The sequence below is a fragment of the Peromyscus leucopus genome, chromosome 7 (genome assembly GCF_004664715.2).
Source record: "Peromyscus leucopus breed LL Stock chromosome 7, UCI_PerLeu_2.1, whole genome shotgun sequence".
NCBI lineage: Eukaryota > Metazoa > Chordata > Mammalia > Rodentia > Cricetidae > Peromyscus > Peromyscus leucopus.
Window position 1 is genome coordinate 82,963,700 of NC_051069.1, and position 19,948 is coordinate 82,983,647.

Below are 19,948 nucleotides of genomic sequence, written 5' to 3' on the forward strand. Positions count from 1 at the left end.
ATTCCTGATGAGGAGGGGAAAAATAGATCTGGAGTGGAGCTAGAAAATGGGATGCAAGGTCTCAGTTTGTTTTCTATCACATCCAACATCAGAAGCTCTTGGTGACTTGCTGTTTGAAGGGAGGCATTGGTACTGGGGCACAAATGAATTCAGTAAATTACTAACTAAGTCAATTTTTAGAACTATCAAATAAGAGGAGATACCCACACTAGCATTTCTATGTAATAACAGATACAGAGTAAAGCATTTCCCTCTGACATGCTGCTTCAAAGGTTGAACGTGTCTTCCAGAACATTATTTCATCATTTGTAGGCAGCTTTGAGCCATCCAGATGGTCCTGAGGATGCTGGTAGTTTTCCTTGACCCATTGTCATCCCTATAACTCTAACTACTATCTGATTTTCATCTGGTCTCCTGCTTTTCTCCAAGGGATAGGCCCCCAAATGGTCTTTTATTGAAAATGTTGAATCTTTAATTTCCACAGCACATGCAGAACTAAAACATTTTCCAGTTAATGTTTACTTGAACTTGTTCAAACAAGGGTGTAGAAGCAGGCAGTGGCATTTACAGAAAAGGGCTTCAAACAACCAACACTTGGTCAATATTTATTATGCTCACTGGGTGATCTAGCTGTAAGGAGCTCATTTTAGCCATATGGTTCCTGTGTAAACTTACAATGATGGAATGTTTTAGTTAAAACCTGAGAAAGCACTATTACAATTTTATTTTAAGATAGAAACTATTCATTACGTATGTTTTGTATAAATATTTAGAGCTCAAATTCATTGCCAAAAAGAAAACCAAATCGTACAGGTATGGGGAGGCTGTCCCTAGCTTTCTCATCTTGTAAACTCACTTCCGATGTCTCTGGACAGACAAACATGAAACACTGGTTTGATGGAAAAGATGTTCTGAGTTCAAACACAGGAAAAACAAACACTATTCTGGGGGCCTGGCTGTTCTAAGTAAGCTCCCCATCCTGGGGCCTCTTGCTCCTCACAATCATTAACCAGCTGTACAGTAGATTCACCTGTAGACCTGCCCATGTTCTTATTAAGTCTGTGATAAGACCCTGGAAAGAGCATGTTTACCACATGCCTTACTTGAGTCTACTCTACTGTGACCAGTACCAATTTATGAGAAGTGCTTCAGTTGACAGAAACCCGGTTCAAATCACCGGCATCTGTGACTAGTACTGCTGTTGTGGGCTCTGAGATAGCTAACCCCAAATCCCAGGACAATACCATCACAGAGAGCCTCAAGAATGAGTGAGACAGCTGCTACTGAATGTCCTGTGACTCATTCTTTGTCTTTGAGTCTGTCCTCACAGGACTCCCAGCTGCTGAGGAAGTCCCAGTTCACACATCTCAGCATCAGTCAGAAGGATCGACTCCCTTTGCCTCTGGACACCTAATTGTGGTCAGGGAGACATGGTCATTTGTCAGAACTAAGGGACGAAGTGATGGATGAGAAGCAGCTATGGGAAGCTGCTGGAAGAAAGCGGCAGCTGCCTGAGTGCAAACTGCCACAGGTGCTCATGACAACTGTGTATGAAAGTTGACTTTAATTCAACTCTTCTAAATATATAGTGTCCACAAACCAGTAACAGCACGTACATTCACTTTCAAATATCACCTTCAAGTCTAAAATCATTCCTCCCAGAAATAGAAATACGCTATCAGATTAGATAAAAACCAAGGACCGTATGCTAGGCGACACTGATAGACAGAGGCAGTCAGTGACTGTAGTTGCCTAGAAACAATGATTTCTCCAAGTTCTGATTCTATTGTGACTTATGCTGCCCAAAGCCCTTTCATAAAAACATACCATGACTGGGACAGCCATGTGAGAAAAGGCCAGGGGACCCAAAACAGTGTTTTGAATCTACTCATCTGCCAAGTGGCTAACTGCATATACAGAAAATATCAGGGATTTGGAAATGTGGCAGAGGTTGTTATCCAGACAACCTCCACTGCTATAGGTGCATAACTGAAATCGTAACCTCCTAGACTTTCTCAGTTTTTGAAGTGCGGAATCCCCTGAGAATCAAAGCTTTTCCCCCTCTGTCTTCATTTGTGCTTCCCTGCCAGTGAACAAGGCACATCTTTCCCTGGGAAGGTGGGTGATAAAGGTGGGGAATAGGAAGGGATGGTGGAGGGGACTAAGACAGAGATAGTTTTCAGGGGGAGAAAAAAGAAGGTCCTGGACTGATTATGACCCAAATCCTTTGCTGAAATAGGTTCATAGAAATGTCCATCCCTTCTAATCAGAACCATGTTCATTTATATAAACATCAAAGACCTATTCTTTATATCATTTTCTTTCATAACGATAAAACCAGTGCTCTCATTAAGACATCTAAAATATAGCCATCTCACCATAGAAAATATAGCCCAGCAGATGATTTTTGCTCAGGATAATTTTCCATTTTCTGTTTAAAATATTCCTGTTCTGCATAAGATCTAAAATTTAGCTTTTGAAGGCTCCAGGGGATGACATCAGAGGTTCCTCAAGTAGCTGCTGTCTCTCTGAGCTGGAATGTTTTATTTCCATCACTAATGATTTGTTCTTCTGCTTGGGAACTGTATAGCTTCCCTTTTCAAACCCTGATGCATATACACATATGCATTTTTTTACAAATATACAACTCTAGAGTCCCTAAAATGTTAGGACACTTCCTTTAATCTAATACCCCCTTAGCAACCAGGTCTGCTATTGATAACTTTTTATTCACTGTCCAAAAGGGTTTTTTCAAAGAACTACTATTTTGGTAATAAGATGGATTATAACAGTAAACAACAATGTTTCTTTCATTAAAAAACAGTAATTACAGTCAGTTGGTATTATTCCATGTGCACAATAAACACTATATAATGACTCTATAAACATATCCTGTCATAAAACCAAGTTATATTGATTAGTACAAAGGTAAAGATCTAGGAGATAAAATGTTTATATCCTCTATTAGAATTCCAAACACAGGTACTAATTGCATACCATGTATTATTTAACTTGCCAATAAAGAAATAACAATGTATTACTGGGTAGTTGTGGAAGTTTATGTGTGTGTGCATAAGCACACACACACATTCTGAGTTGCTTTATACATTGGCATGGAATTCTTAAATTAGGATATATTTTGAAAAAGATGTGTTCATTGGCAAAAAAAAAAAAAAAAAAAAAAAAAGATCAATGAACAGTTTCACTTTGAAGTCACTGTTTAAATACTGTTAACTGCATTAAACATTGGCCAGCAGGCTCAGCAGGCTTTGGTGTCTGTGCAAATGGACTCAGTGGGGTGTGAGAAGAAAATAAGAGAATTTTTAAGTCGGTTAACTTCTTACACACTTGAAGTAACTGTTTTTGTGAACCCCTGTAATACCTAAGGTGGTAGTAGAGGAACACCATGCAAGGATTTTATAAATAAGCCTATTTCCTGAGTGTGCTGGTACATAATGGCATTTTCTGTAGCATCACATAATTTGCAATGTTTATGAACCATGTTTCAGGTTTTGAAGAACCTCCAGGCTCATTTACATCAGAGTTGTACTGATCTAAATTACATTCCTACCAGCAGTACACAAGGGCCACCTTTTACCCGATACTTGTTATCGTCTGTGTTTCTGACACTAGACAGTCTAGCAGAGGTAAGGTTTTATCTCATGACAGTTTTCATTTGAATTTCCCTGATGACTGCTATGTTGAACACATTTTCAGACACTTGTTAGCCACTTGTATACCACTTGAGAAATGCCTTTTTTAGGACCTTTGTCCATTTTCAATCTGCTTATCAGGTGGTTTTTGGTTTTGCTTTGCTATTGAGCTGTTGTGGAATAATCTTTTTGTACAGTGTGAAGATTTGTCACTTGGATTGATTTAATAAAAAGCTGAATGTCCAATAGCTAGTCAGGATTTTCTGAGCAGACAGGACGCTGGGAAGAAGAAGGGCAGAGATGTGGAGAGTTGCCAGCTAGCCAGAAGAAGCAGCATGAGCAGTATAGAGTAAAGATAATAAAGCCACAAGACAAAAGCAGATTGACAAAAATGGGTTAATTTAAGTTGTAAGAGCTAGTTAGTAACAAACCTAAGCTATTGGCTGAGCTTTCATAATTAATAAGCAGTCTCTGTGTGGTGATTTGGGAGCTGGCTGGTGGAAGAGAAAAATCTGCCACCTACATTGGGTTGTTTGAGTTCTTTGTGCATTTTGAATGCAATCTCTCTGTGTGTCATCGTCATGTCCCCCCCCCCACCCCGCTGTGTGTGTGTTCTACTCTGTTGATTGATTTCCTGCAATGAAAGAAGCTTTGTAGTTTGCTGCAACTCCACTTCTCTAATTTATTTCTGCATGTCTGTGTGCATTGTGCCTTTGTTTGTATGTGTATAGGTGTGTCTTCCTTGTTTCTTCCCATTTTATTCACTGGACCATGCTCTCTGCTGTACCAGGTACTCTGTGATTGGCTGGCGTCACTAGCCAGCTTGCCCCAGGGATCCTCTGTCTCTACCTTCAATGTGCTGGGATTACACAGTCTGCAACACATCCCTGGCTTTTATGTGGGTGGTGGGGATTAAAATGCTGGTCCTTATGTTTTACCCAGTATGCCATCTCCCCAGCCACCCATGTGTCTATTTTGCATTGTTATTTGTTTTTGGTGTCATAGCTAAAAAAAGAAAAGAAAAGAAAAATAATAAGAAAGACTAATCATTTAGTATCCTATATTAATTTAGGTCTTACATTTAAATTTTTAATTGGTTTTGAATTGTTTACATAGGGTGAGGAACCAACATTAAACATACGTGAATATTTAGATGTCCTGGCACCATTTAGAGGGCATATTATCCTTTCCCATTATGTATTCGTGACACCTCTACAAAAGATTACTTCACACACTCGGGCTTCTGGGTTTGTATTTAAGTTCTCTTGTATTCTACTGAACACACTCTCTCTCTTTCTGTGTATGTGTGTGTGTGTGTGTGTGTGTGTGATATATGTGTTTATGTAGGTGTGTGCACATGTGGATGTGAGTACACATGAAAGTCAGACATTGACACTGGGCATCTTCCTTGATCACTCCCCACCTTATTTTAAGATTTTGTTCTTTTTGGCAAGTTAATCGTGTTATATTAATTTCTTTATTGTGTGTACATGGGTATGTGTGTCTGTGTGTGTTTGTGGTAACCACCTGCCATGGCATATGTGTGGAGGACAGAAGACAGTTTAAATCGAGTCAGTGAGTCAGTTCTCTACTTCTGCCATGTGAGCTCTGGGCATCAAACACAGGTCCTCAGGCTTGGCAGAAAGTGCATTTACCCACTGAGCTATCTAGCTGGCCCAAGTCACAATATTTTTTGAGACAAGGTCTTTCATTGAACCTGGAGCCCATTAATTCAGCTAGGCTGGGTGGCTGATAAGTTCCAGGGATCTGCCTGTCTCTGGCCCCACCTCATATTTGCTCAGCAGGCACTGTACTGACTGAACTGTCTCCCCAACTCCTCTGTTTTTAAGACACCAGATACAATTTACACGTGTGTGTGTGTGTGTGTGTGTGTGTGTGTGTGTGTGTATGAAAGAGAGAGACAGAGACAGAGATAAAAACAGAGAGAGAGAGAGAGAGAGAGAGAGAGAGAGAGAGAGAGAGAGAGAGAGAGAGACTGTGTGTGCATGCTTGTGCATGTGTTGTTTGGGTAAGGGTGCAGGCAGTGCCCGCATCTGAGAAGGACACAGGACAACTTAAGTGTCTTTCCTCAGATGCCATCTGCCTTTCTCTTTGAAGATTTGAGACAAGGCTGACTGACCAGCAACCCTGGAGATCTGCTTGTCTCCAGCTCCTCAGGACCAGGACTGCCATCATACCCATTTTTCCCCCTAATAGATTTGACCTCACATCCTTGTACTTGCAAGGTAAGCACTTTACTGACTGAGTATTCTCTCCAGTCCTGAAGCACGTATTACTTTTCCTGTGTGGCCTTAAACTAGGTTTTGAAATCAGGAAGTGTGATTCATTAGTTTGTCTTTGCTCATTTGGGGTCATTGGTGCTTTGGTCATTTGGGGTCTTTTTAGTATTCTGTAAATTTCAGGACTGTTTTCTCTATTTCTGTAAAATGGTTGAGATTTTCATAGGAATTATATTAAATCTGTCCATCCTCTTGGGTTGGGAAACATGAATATCTTTAAAACATTAACCTTTTAAATCCATGTATACAGGCTACCTTTCCAATTATCTGTTATTGGTTTCTTTCATTGCCGTTTTATAATTTTCTGTCAATACACAGGACTTTGTCCCCTTTAACGAGATTCTCTCTCTCCCCCTCCCCCCCCCATGTGCACCTGTGTGTTCTTTTTGGACAATGAAATGGGTAGACTCATGTTTGGATAGTTTTGTGTGCTGCTCTGTGGCAAACAGCCTTTCTGAAGTTCTGGGTTCTAACACATCATTGTTTTGAGTCTTTAGAGCTCTTTGAAAACTATGATCCATCCACCTATCATGACACCTGCAAACTCCAATGTTTGCCTTATTTTGAAATAATTTAGTTGCTTATTTCCCTTTTCCTCCTTTTTTCTCCTTTTCTTTACTATTTGCTCTGGCTGGGATTACTTTCCTGTAAATATTAAATAGAAGCAGCAAGAGAGAGCAACCTTGCTTTGTACCAGGTCTTAGAACAAAAGCTTTCAGTTTTCTTCCACTGATTTTGATGTTAACAGAGTGTTGTGGTTAAGTGCTGCATTTTGGTAAAGGTTGCATCCCCTGAATCCTCACCTTTATCTGGCTAACTTGAGCACCACATCCACTGATCTGCATATTTTGAACCATCTTGACCTCCTGGAGATAAATCCCTCTTGGCCATGGAATAGTATCCTTCCAATATGCTGTCCATTTTAGTTTTGCTAACATTGTATTGGTTGTTCATATCTGTGTCAGTAGAGATGCTAGACTGTGATACTGTTTCCTTTGGTGTCACTGCTGCCCTGGAAACAGGATGGCTCTGTTTCATAGAGTATGGTAATATTCTGCCTTCTATTTTCTGAAGAAGTTTATGCACTTAATAGAGATTGAGATTGCTTCTTCCCTAAACATTTGGTAAAATTCCATTTGGTTCTGGAATTTTCTTTATTGGGGATGTTGGAGGTTTTTGTTTGAGAAAAATCTTACTATGCAATCTAGATTGTCTTCAAATTTACAACCCTTTCACCTCAGCTTTGTAGCTGGAGCTTTCTCTCCAGGTTCCACCAAGCCTTGGCAGTCTGACAGCCCACTTATAAAAAAACACACAGATGCTTATATTATTTACAAACTGTATGGCTGTGGCAGGCTTCTTGCTAACTGTTCATATATCTTAAATTCCATTTCTATAAATCTATACCTTGCCACATGGTTCGTGGCTTACCGGCATCTTCACATGCTGCTTTTCATGGTGGCTAGCAGTGTCTTCCTGACTCAGCCTTCCACTTCCCAGAATTCTCCTCTCTCCTTGTCCCGCCTACTTCCTGCCTGGCCACTGGCCAATCAGTGTTTTATTTATACAGAACAATATCCACAGCACAGCTGCTCAAGTCCTGGGATATAGGCGTGGACCCTATTCTCAGACCTAAAGGAAGCTTTGTAACTATCAACACAATCTATTTATTTATTATTGGTATGTTTAGGCTCTTTACAGAGTCATAGAAGAGTGCATATGTCTAGAAATTTATCAACTTATTTACATACATATGTTTGTTTACTTCCTGAGTGCTGTGGGATGTTCTGTATGTCCTGTGGGAGCCCTTCTTGGGTTCTTTGTGGCGTTACCCAGCAGGTCCGTATAGAGGATGATTAGGACCATGAGCCTGAGTGCAGGTGTTTGAGATGGTCTGCACTTGGCTGTGCTGGGGGATGGTCTGTATGTCAAGTTGTTCTGATTGGTCAATAAATAAAACCTGATCGGCCGTGGCTAGGCAGGAAAGATAGGCGGGACTAGCAGAGAGGAGAAATAAAAGGACAGAAAGGCAGAAGGAGACGCTGCAGCCGCCGCCATGACCAGCAGCATATGAAGACGCCAGTAAGCCACCAGCCACGTGGCAAGGTATAGATGTATGGAAATGGATTAATTTAAGCTGTAAGAACAGTTAGTAAGAAGCCTGCCACAGCCATACAGTTTGTAAGCAATATAAGTCTCTGTGTTTACTTGGTTGGGTCTGAGCGGCTGTGGGACTGGCGGGTGACAGAGATTTGTCCTGACTGTAAGAAAGGCAGAAAAACTAAAGCTACACCTGAGGCTTTTATAAAATCAATTGAGAGAATACATATTTGTGGTATATGTTCATGTATGAGAGAGGGTGCGTGTACCTGTTCATGGGAGCAAGGGAAGGGTGCCTGGTGTTTATTGTTTTCCACATTATTGCCATGAGACAGACAGAGCCTCCTACTGAGGCTGGAACTAGTTCAGAGGCCAGCAAATCTCAGCAACCCTCCTGTCTCTGTCCACCACAGTGTTGGGATTACAGCCACAACTTGCTTTTTACTTGGGTTTCAGGGATTTGAACTCATGCTTGAGCAGCAAGGATTCTTAGCCACTGAGCCATCTCTCCAACTTTGAATTTGTTTGGTTATTATAGGTTACCCAAATTGTTGGCATATAGATGTTTAGAGTAGTCCTCTTTGATCCTTTTAAAAGTTGACCTAATTTTTTATTTTTAATTAGCATTTAAGCTAGAATACAAAATAATGAATTACAATATGCATTTTATACATGTGCTGTTGTATTCTGTTCTTATTTACCCCTCTCCTGTACTTCCTCCTCCAACCCATGTGTCAATATTAGTATTATTTTCAGAGTTATTGGACTTCTCAGAAAGTCCTCACCTATGCCTGTATCTTGGTGTGTCTTACCTATGTTTTGGGTCTTACTCCATTTTGAATTGATGTTTTTGTGTAACAGAGAGAGAGAGAGAGAGAGAGAGAGAGAGAGAGAGAGAGAGAGAGAGAGAGAAACCTTTGCTAAACCTGAAGTATCTGTTGTACTGTCTCCTCTTTCACGTGTGCATTTATTTACTTCTCTTTATTTTTAGTTAAGCCAGCTGAAGTTTGTTAGTGTTTTATAAAGAACTATTTTGCTGAATTCCCTACGAATTTAATTCTTTGATTTAATCTATGTTTTGATCTTTATTGTTTCCCTTTTTCACAATTTTTGACTTAGTTTGTTCCTTTTCTATTTTCTTGAAGCATAATGTAGGTGTTTGATATCTTTTTGAAAGACATTTGTCACTACTTTATCTGTATCCTATTACTTTTGCTATGTTCTATTTTCCTTTATTTCAGGCTTTTTTTTTGTTTTGTTTTTTTGAGACAGGGTTTCTCTGTGTAGCTTGCTCCTTTCCTGGAACTCACTTTGTAGACGAGGCTGGCCTCAAACTCACAGAGATCCGCCTGGCTCTGCCTCCCAAATGCTAGGATTAAAGGCGTGCGCCACCACTGCCTGGCTATTTCAGGCATTTTTTAAATTAGCTTTCAAGCCAAAGGGTATTAAAGAGGATGTTGCTTAGCCTCCATATATTTGTGTTATCTTTCTGTTTCCAGATGATTTAACAATCCTTTTGGACTTGAATACAAAGAACATTAAATCAATACCTTCAAGAGAATTCTGAATTCCCTCCCACATTCACTGAACCATTATGCATAATAAGCAAGATTCAGAAACAGCCTAGGTATCCACCAAAATACAAACAGAAAAAGAGAATCTGGAATATTATTCAACCTTTAAAAAGGAGAGAAATCCTATCATTTGTGAAAACCAGAATAAACCAAAAGAACTTTATTTCTGGTGAAATAAACCAAACACAAAAAAGACAAACATGGCTGCTGTGGGATGTTCTGTATGTCCTGTGGGAGCCTGATCTCAGGTTCCTCATGGCTTTACCCAGCAGGTCTGCATAGAGGATGATTAGGACCACAAGCCTGAGTGCAGTTGTCTGAGATGGTCTGCACTTGGCTGTGCTGGGGGATGGTCTGTATGTCAAGTTGCTCTGATTGGTCAATAAATAAAACCTGATTGGCCGTGGCTAGGCAAGAAGTATAGGCGGGACTAACAGAGGAGAAATAAAAGAACAGGAAGGCAGAACGAGTCACTGCCAGCCGCAACCCTGACAAGCAGCATGAAAAGATGCCAGTAAGTCACAAACCTCGTGGCAGGTTATAGATTTGTGGAAATGGATTAATTTAAGCTATAAGAACAGTTAGCAAGAAGCCTGCCACGGCCATATAGTTTGAAACAATATAAGTCTGTGTTTACTTGGTTGGGTCTGAGTGGCTGTGGGACTGGTGGGTGACAGAGATTTGTCCTGACTGTGGGCAAGGCAGCAAAACTCTAGCTACACATGGCATGATCTCATGTATGTGTGGAGTCGGCGGAGTCCAGTTCTAAGCAAAGAGCAGAAGATGGTTGCTATACATTAACAAAAAGTAGGGAATAGGTGGTTGCTATACATTAGCATAAAGAGGCGAATAGGTGGTTGCTATACATTAGCATAAAGAGGAGAATAGGTGGTTGCTATAGATTAGCATAAAGAGGAAAGGAGATGGTTGCTGAAGATTGAGAGTAGATGGTTGCTAATGGTTCATGTAAAGAGAGTAAGCAGTGTTGGTCAGGATACAAAATTTCTTTTTGGCAAATGATTATGTTCTGGGCTCTAAAATGCAGCATTCTGGCATAGTGTCACAGCTGCACTGTACCCCTGAAACTGCTAGAGAAGAAGTCTTCAATGCCACTACAAAAAGATAGAAAGGAGGGGAGATGGGAAAGGAAAGGTTTGGAGAGGGAAAGAGAAGAAATAGCAGTATTTGAGGCAGCAGAGTTGTTACTCAGACTGGCTGATGGTCATCTAACAGTTCATGTGTCTATCCATACACCACATTCTGTGCCACAGTAAGCTGGAAAACTGAAACAATATCAAGGCTTATTGGGACATCACAGAAACTTTTGGAAGCAATATAGCAACTTGGAAAGAATTAACTTCATCTCATTAATGATAAGCATCTCTACTGTCTTTATGTTTTTAAATGACTTATTTTTTTTTTAGAGGAGTGGGGGGGACGCATGTGCCTCCGCATGAATGAGACGTCAGAAAACAAATTATGGACATTCTTTTCCTCTACCACAGGATCAAACTAACTCAGATTGTCAGCTGTGAGGCCAAGTGTCCTAATTCACTGAGCCATCACACTAATACTCATCTCTCCATCTTTCAATAAAGTTTGATATTTTTCATTGAAAAAGAAATATACCCATGCAGCCTGTCCTGTTTGATTGGCCTTGGCTTACATCTTGTCTTCCTGTGATGTTCCTTGAGGGCACTGACTGGTTCTTTTTCTCCAACAACATTTTACTTACTGCTCAGCACCTCATAAACACTAATGAACTCTCTGCTAGTACCAACTCAAGGAAATAAGATCCTGGCATCGATCATGAAGTGATGAGGTATTTATTTATAGATAATAAATGCTAAATATTATAAGAAGTAAAAGAATATGTTTAAAATATGAATGGTTTTTGGTTAATTGACCTTCCAACTACAATAATCTTAATTATCATGTCAAAACGTTTGTAGACTTGGAACCACTAACTATAACTACAAACTTCATTGTTCTCTCTATATGACTGCTCCTGTGACGGTGTTTGACACAGAGTAGGATGCTCGATAATATTTCTGGATAAATAATTAATGAGAATGGATAGAGAACGGCTCATGCATTATTTAAATCTTGGAATGCTGTAGAAATGGGCCCAATGCACAAATAGGTCAAGTAAATGTTTCCTAGGCCTCTTTTTTTTTCCCCTCAGGCCCCTGGCTTCATGGCTTAGTGACTTTTGGAGCCCAGAACTTTCCAAGGAAGCACAGAGCTTTTCTGAAACACTCCCTCAATAAATTTGCATGTCGCTTTGCTGAAGAACAAAACACAAACTGTAAAACAACAAAATGAAAACTTACTAAGTTATGTGTGGTGGGACATGCCTTTAACCACAATATTTGGGAACTATTTTAAGTTTGACACTAATCTATGCTCCATGGTTTCCAAAAGCCAAGGATAAAGTCGCACAATGGTAAAGAACTTGCCAAGCAAAATGAAGAAAAAACAAAGAGCTGTCCTCCATAAACTAACTGTAAAGAAGAGATCAGAGAGGAAAATTCTCTATTATGGACTCATGTCGACTTATACAGGACAACAACAGGAAGGCTTCCGAAGACTTGTCTTCCACTGGTCTACCAAAACTCAGAATTCAACACAGAATATAAACATTTTTACAAAAAAAAAAAAAATTACTTGTATATATTTAAATTACTCAGCTTTAAAAAAAAGATTTTTAAATTAAATCATGAAAATAAAGAGGTTTGAGGAAGAATTTATCCTTTTTAAGCATTTTTAAGTATGTGTATATGAATGCCTTATGTGAGTTTATGGATATCACTTTCATGCAGGCTCCCACAGAAGCCAGAAGAGAGTGTCCCATCCCCTCATACTGGAGTTACAGGTAGTTGTGAGCTTTTTTTATGTAGGTACTAAGAACAGATCTTCTGAAAGAGCAGTAAGGGCTCAAACCAACTGAGTCATCCCAGGCCCAGAATTTCATTTTTTTTTTTTTAAAGAGCAAATGATTACAGAAATTATAGCTATTTTGGAAGTAGTAGTAGTATTTTCTCAGGAAACTTTAGTGTGACTCTTACCAAATTGTTGGGAATGAAGGAACTAAGATTATGGTTGTCATTAAGTTACAGGTCAGAGACAAACATCTAGTTATAGGTCAGCAAAATCATAGGACAAAATGTCATCTGATATTGTTCCAATGGAATGAACGAACCAGTCCCTTACTCAGTCAAGTTACATCTACTTTTCACCTAGACCTCAGACTCTTGTCTCAGATGAACACTGGCGTCCCCATGGATACGGGAAATACAACCAGGGGACTGGGCGGCACTGTTGCCGTCACTGTTCGTTGCTATACAGGAGACTGAACACTGGGTTTGGGGCATGCTGGGTGAGCATTCCTTATCCCCAGTCCTCCGTGAGACAGGGACTCAGTATGCATCATGGCACTTTCTGCTTCAGTCTTCCAAGGCTGGGATGACCACACAGACTGCCATAGCTGCCACCTCTGACCAATCAACTGGACTTTTGAAGTTTTGTTGAATTAAATAATTAATTAATTAAAGCAAAGCCATTCCAATCCAGATGTTCAGGTTGAACTTTCTACTGAGAGTGTGTCTAATGCTTTTTTTTTTTTTTTTTTTTTTTGTAATCAATGATAGGATCATTTATCACCAAGCTCAAGGGTTGAGATACTCATTTCTTACAGTATGTTTTTGTTTTTGTTGTTGTTTTGTTTTTACATTTTTAAAGGATTTGAGCTTTTGTTAAAACAAGAAACTGCCCATCTGATATTGTCTTATTTTCAAAATAAAGATGATGTATCATCAAGTTGTTCAATAAGAAGCTGTCTGTTCTGTCCTCATGTGGACTCATTTACTGCATAAATTAAACTCACTAGTTAGCCCAGGTTGGCCTTGCCGTCACAGCAAGCCTTCTGCCTCAGCCTCCAAGTGCTCAGATTCTTGGTGTGCCAAACTGCCCTCAGCTGCCAGTGAGCTCTTACAGCAGCTGGTCCCTGATCTCCTTCAGGTCAGCTGTGGTATTCCAAGCCTTAAGACAGAGTTCTTGTTACGCCTGAACAAGTTGGCATTTTGGTGACTTTCTCCAGTTCAGATTTATTTTAGGATCCAAGCACCTAGCTCTGTCTTATCATTCATGAATGAAGTACGAAGCAAAGTCATGACCATTTTTCAAGGTTAAAATTTGGCCTAAATCCAAGATCTAGCAGTTCAGGGAGCTCCAGCCAGCTTCCATTTAAAGAACTTAGCTCTAAGCCTATCTTCTCTGAATTGTCTTACCCCCCCTCCCAAGACCTTTACATAAAGCATAAGTTCTTGAAGGTTGTTATGTTTTCCTAAGGGGATAGCACAGTTGTTTCACACTGTGTATGGCAGGACCAAGCTCCCCACTGCTTGCTCCCTTAGCAACTCCCTTCTTAGCAGTTTCATCTCCAGAGCAGCTGGTCTCCTGCACCCTCCCAGAATGGCTCAGTCCTTAGCCCAAACGCCCCCTCACCCCCACCATCACACGGATCGGGTGTCTCTGAGTGGTTGCCTGCTGAGCAGTCTTCAAGGTTCTGGAAAATAAAATCTTCTACCTCCTATGATCAGTGGGAACAAAAACTGCCTTGGTAAGACAGCCTTTGAGATGATACATCATTTTTATTTTGAAAATAAGCCAGTATCAAATGGGCTGTTGCTTATTTTAGCATAAGCACAAATCCTTTAAAAATGTAAAAATAATGTACTGTGAGAAAACTGAGTATCTCAGCCCCTGAGCTTGGTAATAAATGGTCCCATCACAGGTAATATGAGAAGGGCTTCAGGCTGGTGATGTAAGGAAAGGATGCGACAAGAATTTCAAGAGGTTTTTGAACTGTGTACTAATGAAAGAATATTTAGAGATGTATTGTTAATATTATAAAGCCAAATGGTAGATGAGCATTCCCCTTAGTCTCCCTCATAGTCATGTTAATATCTTTTGTTTGAATGTTACCCTAAGGGAAATCACATGGTTTAACTTGACTATTTTTCTTACCTCTTGGTGATCTGATGCTAAGGTAACTTACTTTGAACTTCAGGGTTTTTGTTGTTGTTGTTATTGTTGTTGTTTTTATCTGGAACATGGAGTTAACATTTTTCCTGTAATAAAGATGAAATGATATACAGTCATCACTCAGTATCCATGGGGACCAGTTTCAGGAACTCCACATTCATTATCTGTGGACACCAACACTCGTGGATGCCAGCTCACTTCTATTAAATGACTTAGTATTTGCATATAACCTATGCATCCCTCTTTAAATCATCAGATTATTTATAATAATAAACACTACCTAAGTAGATGGTAGATAGAAGAATGTACTTTTCTGAGTTGGAGCTCAGAAAATCATTAACAATACCAAAATAAAAAAAATTATGTATTTTTCAGTGAGACTTTTTTTTTTTTTTTGACGATCATCTTGATTACAAAAGCTCCAATGTCTCTGGGCAATACTAAACTCAGTAAAACCTGGCAAGAATCATAATTACACACTTCGCTGGCAAGCATTTGTTCATACAGTGAGAGCAAAGTTTCTCCAGAAGTTTCTGCATAATTTTACACTGTGTGCCCCTTCTTTAGAAGATTTTGTTTTGTTTTCTTTTGTTTTTTGTTTTTGTTTGTTTGTTTGTTTGGTTAGTTTGGTTTGGTTGGTTTGGATTTTTGGGTTTCTTTGAGACAGGGTCTCTCCCATCATATCCCTGGCTGTCCTGAAACTCACTATTTAAACGAGGCTGGACTCAAACTCACGGAGATCACTTGCTTCTGCCTTCCAAATGTGGGGATTAAAGATATATGCCATCAAGACCGGCTCTGTAGAAATCTTTCCTGAAAAAAAGGACAATGGGGTACAGAGGTAAAGGGACTGGTGAGAAGCAGAAACATTTTTCCCAAATATTTTTGATTCTTGGTTATTTGGACCTAAGGATACACAGATCTGGATGTAAATTTTATGTGTGTAATAAGATTGTTAACTCCCAAAATCTCTCTAGGGTGAAAGCTAAGTGAAAAATCACCTGCATAAGAAAATGTAAAGTGAGAGCCTATTTATTTTTTTTCTTCAAAGTTATTTATTCTTCTGAAAAGATAACAACTTTCAATTCAAATGTCATGTGCTAAGACATTTTCTGAGTAGCTGCAGTTAGGAAAACAGAAAATTGTTTGGGGACAATTCCTAAGGCAACCCCAAACAATGCTAATCTTGGCTGTGTATAAAAAGCTACTCAAAAGAATTGGTTGTAAAAAAAAAAAAAAAAAAAATGGAAAGAAAGATTTATCCCAGCTGTAGTCATCATTCCCCAGTACAAATTCTAAATTGCAACAGTTGGATGCCATTGTAAACAAGGCTTAAAGGGCACTTTAAAACTAGTAAACTTAATGGGTGTCTAAAGGAGAACATAAATAACAAATGTTTGTGTGCCATGCCGTGGGATAAAATATTGATGAAAATATCTTGATTGGGTTTAAAATGTGATACCTCAAGCCAGTTGCAAAGAAATGTACGAGTGGGAACCTGAAGCATGGGAAAACAATGCACTGGAGTAACGATCATCATGGTAACCTGTACACTGCAGTGTTAGCCCCTTGCATGTCACTCATCTCCTGCCAAGCCCCACAGAAGATTTTGGTAGAAGAGATGATCTGCATTTTAGACATTAAAAATGAGGCAGAAGGATGCTAGAAGCCAAAATGATTAAGAATATAGTACTTTCCTGTCCTCTCCATACATGTGGAAAATCTGAAGATGGCTCGCAGCTTTCACAGTGCAGAGGTGGAGTCAGTCCCTCCCACATCCCATTAGAAAGGAACTAGGTACGTGGACCACAAGCACATGGGGTGTCAATCATCAAAGCACTCGGAGAAATTGCCATACTTCTACTCTTTAATAATTTGGAGATCATCTAAATGTAAGTTCTATGTATTCTAACTCTATCCTATGGCATTTAAAAAATTGTTTTTGAGCCCTTATGTATTTTTGTGACTCAGACTAGTTCACAGGAGATAGTCCCTTGAGCTCTATTTCCAAGTGAAGATATGTGAGCAATGGGTTGCTGCTTTGGAAATGAGCACTTTGTGAAACTCAGATACACATTTTTACTGAAAACAGACTTATCCTGGAGATTAAAATGAGTTTGCATCTTCCTTGGGTGCTTTTTATGGGGACAGTAAGCACTTTGCTGAAGACACAGTTACTTAATTATCTGTGTACCACTGGTAATGTAGTCATGGCCCTTACTTTACAAAAAGCCATGCCAAAATTGTAAGTGAATTGTCTGTTTTACCAGTGAGCTTTTCTCTAGAAGATAAACACAGGAATGGAAGACACCTGGCTCATAGCACCCAGGTAAAAGAGGATCAGGTACAACCATTACGGAATCATTTTGGAAGTTAATGGAATGGGCACTGACTTTAAGAATCATAGATTTTTAAAAACCACAAGACAGTAAAACATCTTCCAATTTCGTTTTTAAGCAGCATTTTTTATTTATTTCTGTTGTCTAAAACAATAAAGCATTTTCATCATTTTTGGTAAATGACAGCAGCATTCCAAGTTTTAGGCAAGAAAGGCAACTCTAAGAGGTATCTGTTTGCATTACTAAAAAAAGCAAGTACTGTTTGATACCTTTTGCTATCTTAAAGAATTTTAACATGTGTACGCTCTGAAGGAATGCATCTAGTTTACATGGGAATGGGAGATAAAGAAGAAAAATTATGCAGTGCTTTGTAGTTTGAGGTCCCATGCAGTCAGGGTTTAATTTGGGAGAGTTTTGGAGAACTGGAGAAGGGCACAATGCCACTTCCTTAGTCACAAAAGGGTTCTTGCTGAGATCCTTATGTCTCTTGTTATCTTGGATCTATTCCTGTAAAGCTTGTAGTAATTTTCTAAAAAAAGAATATGAGGGCCTAACTGCTGACACATAATTACAGCGGGATGATGACGGCTCGTGCTATAATCCACTATAATCAAGGCTGGATTCTCTCTGATTATATGTCCAGTTGTTCTCAGCCTTGAAACAGTTGCTAGCAATGTTCTTGAGAAGCAATTTCCCCTTGTTCTCAGTCCTTTGTGAAATCTGCTCGAGCATTTATTGTAAAATCTTGAAGACCTTATCCCCCAGGCACTCATTACCTTCTAGATAAAGTGTCACATATAAGTCATTTATTTTAGAACTTAGCTATGAGACCTGAAGTTTCCACATCAACAGAGAAAAATGAGAAATTGGTGAGAAATGACAAGAGAATTTTGCAAAAAAAAAAAAAAAAATTCTAAGAAAGAAGAATTGTCATTGACCAGCTTGATCTGTAAATCTGTTTTGCATGAGTGCTTTCTTCACACAAGAGGCCCCTACATGAGGACTCTGTTTTGTCCTGGAATGAAGAAGCACTGGCAGCCAAGACTGACATACTGCACTCCTGTATAACCCACTTCCTCTGCCTATGGAGGACATTGCTAGTTGGTCCAGTCAGTCTCGGTATGACACTGCATAAATAACCTTCCCTTTACTGTCATTCCGGTGGAATGCATATTTTAGTCTACACTCTGTTCTGCACCTTGGTCCAGTAATTCACATGAAGATCCTTTGTACATATCCAGTAGTGTACCCATGGGAGCTAAGACAAAGAAATGTTTTACCAATCTGTTATTTTGGTCTGCTTATACTACCATGACCAAACAACATGGATCGTGGCTTACTTTCACATAGTTCTAGAGGTTAGAAGGTCTAAGATCAAGATCTGGCAGAGGGCCATCTCCTCACTGTGTCCCCACATGATGGAAAAAGAACAAGTAAACTTCTTGTCGTCTCTTTTTATTAGGACTAACATTACAATCTGGGCCCTACCTGTATCTCCCTATTTGGCCCCAATCCTATAAAGACTCTGTCTCCAAAGGAAGTCACATATGGTAAGAGGTTAAACATAAATGTAGTGGGTGGAGGGGCACAATCAGTTCAAAACACAAGCATACATCTTGAGCCCTCTGGCCAAGGAAAGACTGGCTCTCATGTCAGCAAATCTGAATTTGAACACAAGGAAACAGCGTGTTCTTATTGTGCCAGTGATCCAAGGAGTTCTGGGCCGGGAGGGACCAGGCCAGTTAAGTGTAGATCTGATAATACTGAGAGAAGTCATAGTGGATTCTGAGCCAGGGAATGTCAGAGGAATGATGTTCAGTTACAAGTGCAGTAAGCCATGTGGAATCCAGTTTTGAAAGCTGGCTAAGGACAAGTGAGGATGTTGTCCTGACTCACTTCCTCACGAGGGCCTCTTGGGGATCCTATAACAAAGATCCATGAGTTCTGGAGAGCTCTAAGTCCTGGAGAGCCCTTTCCTGATGACATTAAAGCCACAGAATGTGGACACCAAACTCTACAGAAGGTCTGGCTATGGCTACTCATTCTGTCTGCTCATTCTCTGCCCAGAACAGTTGAAAATCACTGCTGCCTTCAGATGCAACTGAACTTTAGTCCATTTTCCATCCACTCTCTCTTTCTCTGTTTTCCTTATTTTCTTACCATTACCCTTCTGGTTTCTTCTCCTTCTTCATGAATGGCTTAGGAAAATGCTTTGTTAAAGATTAAGGGAGGGCTAGGGAGATGATTCCATGGATAAAGTACTGGTGGCACAAGTATGACCTGAGTTCTGATCTCCAGCACCCACATAAAAAGTCAGGCTCGGCAGCACGTTCTTTTAGCCTCAGTACCAGCAGGTAGAGGCAGGAGGACCCCAGGGGCTCCCTGCATAGCCAGTGTGGCTGAATTGATGACTACCAGATTCAGTGAGACCGCCTCTCAAAAAATAAGGTGGAAATGACAGGAAAAGACACCCGACATAAACCTCCCCATCTTTGCAGGAGCACACACATACATACATACACACACACACACACACACACACACACACACACACACATACAGGATTAGGAGACACCTCTGTGGGTTTCAGTTTTCCTTCTTGTGGTTTATGCAAACGAGTCCATAGGCCTAGATTCCGCTCAGATGTCCAAGTGCATGGGGGAAGCAGACCCATAGCATAATGCAGACAGCACAGTCCGCAGCTACTCTGGTTTGCGCTACAGCATTCACCAACCGTTCTTTGGATGGAAAACAGCAGCATATTCTGAAATTGAGACTTCATCCAGGGTCTCAGGTGAAGACCAGATGAAAGGAGAGGAGGATGAGTTTGGATCGGGAAGTGGTTTTGGTTGTGAAAGGTGATTTGGAGAGCCCCTGGCTTGGGGCATGAGCTCATAATGAAATCGCTGAGTCGTCTTCCCAATGTGGGAGCTAAC